This window comes from Dipteris shenzhenensis, chromosome 10 (assembly GCF_047967505.1).
Source record: "Dipteris shenzhenensis isolate YYH24624 ecotype China chromosome 10, Dip_SZ_1.0, whole genome shotgun sequence".
NCBI lineage: Eukaryota > Viridiplantae > Streptophyta > Polypodiopsida > Gleicheniales > Dipteridaceae > Dipteris > Dipteris shenzhenensis.
This window is the reverse complement of record NC_141605.1, coordinates 34,724,303-34,725,788: the sequence shown is the minus strand read 5'-3', so window position 1 is coordinate 34,725,788 and position 1,486 is coordinate 34,724,303. Positions and strand designations below refer to the sequence as shown.

At 46.4% G+C, this 1,486-nt stretch overlaps 1 long non-coding RNA gene across 2 annotated transcripts; it reads left to right on the top strand.

The window, feature by feature from the left end:
* Positions 1–474: 474 nt before the first annotated feature.
* On the top strand, positions 475–1,245 carry LOC147897736 (uncharacterized). Of its 2 annotated transcripts, none has more exons than XR_015541718.1 (3): positions 475–547; positions 667–953; positions 1,055–1,245. It is a non-coding gene; the product is annotated as an uncharacterized LOC147897736 (long non-coding RNA). The 2 variants fall into 2 exon arrangements; XR_015541719.1 differs by having other exon boundaries at positions 667–966.
* The last annotated feature ends 241 nt before the right edge of the window (positions 1,246–1,486 follow it).

Here is a 1,486-nt window from a genome sequence, read left to right as displayed (position 1 = left end):
TTCTTTTCTTTAGTTGAGACTTTTCTTGCAGCTCTGTGGGACTCAAAGGTTGGGGTCATCCTAACCAAGCGAGGAAGTTTGATCGCTATCATCCTATGAATGTGAATGTATGGTCTCAAAAAAAATCTCTTCCAAAGAAAATGCCCAAGACGGACGAGAAGTGGTTGGTGCCTCCCCTACACATGACGTCCTAGCTGGGGAAGCACCTCCCGACCATCTCAGGCATTACCCAAGCCCTTTGGATATGACGTCCTAGCTGGGGTTGCACCTCCCTTACCTAATGACCATCTCAGGCATTACCCAAGCCCTTTGGATATGACGTCCTTTGAAAATGCCCAAGACGGACGAGAAGTCCGAGGCATTGTGGTTGGTGCCTCCCCTACACATGACGTCCTAGCTGGGGAAGCACCTCCCCTACCTAATGACCATCTCAGGCATTACCCAAGCCCTTTGGATATGACGTCCTTTGAAATCAGGCGTTTGAAGTTTGAACCTTCATGCCTGATTTCCTACATTCCAGCTGGGTTGGCTCTACAGTGTGTCTTGGGTATCTTCTGCCTGCCTGCCTGCCTCTCCTGATTCTCAACTTTCTCATCTTCTGAGTCGACTTTCGATTGTTCCCTGCCTTTCAATTTCTTCTTCGTGAGCGCTCTTTGTTGTGCGAAGCGTGCAGGTAGCGTGCGTTGCAATTGTTTGGGTGTTCTATATAATAAATGGGTCATAAACATCATCGAGCCTTGCCCAACCGCCATCCAGATGTGAACTACGATATAACGCATGAATCCGAAATTGCAGCAGCGAACTGCTGGCATGTGCAGACAGCAGCAGAGCATCACGGGTACAGTACTGAGGACATCGTTCAACTGCTTGTAGGAGGGATGTCACTTATCTCGGCCATCGTTTCTCTGGCAGCTGCGGTGACGCCGCTGCTCTGAGCGAGGCGATTAATCACGGTTTGTATGGCGAGTAAGTTTTGCAGAACGTTCGAGTCCACGTAAAGTTGCGTTTAACACCAAGTCAACTGATCATCGAATTTGAACATCTGGTCTTTCAGGTTTTTTCTAAGCGGTCTGGAACCGGGATCTCTCTCCATGAACCAATTTACGGATATACGGGTATAGGTTTAATGGTTTCATGTTTGTTGATGTTATTTGCTGCTGGACCTTTGGATATATCTCGTAATCTGATGCTAACTGAAACATGGACAAGCTCATGTATGGTGAACATTATATATCAATAATAAAAACGCCTTTTATGTTCAATTCTTCTTTCCAAGTATCATAAAACTTCTTAAGCCAATGTTGTGAAGCATGGAACTTCTGTGCCGAATGGAAGTGATAATTTTGAAGTTCAGAAAAATCAAAGGATCTGGTATGCTGCGCCCTGTGGCATATCTCTACTTCTATTTTTTTTGGGGATTGCGAGACAGTACAGGGCTCCTGCGGAGCGGCGTCATGCGGTTTTTTCCGTCTCTTTCTGAACTTCC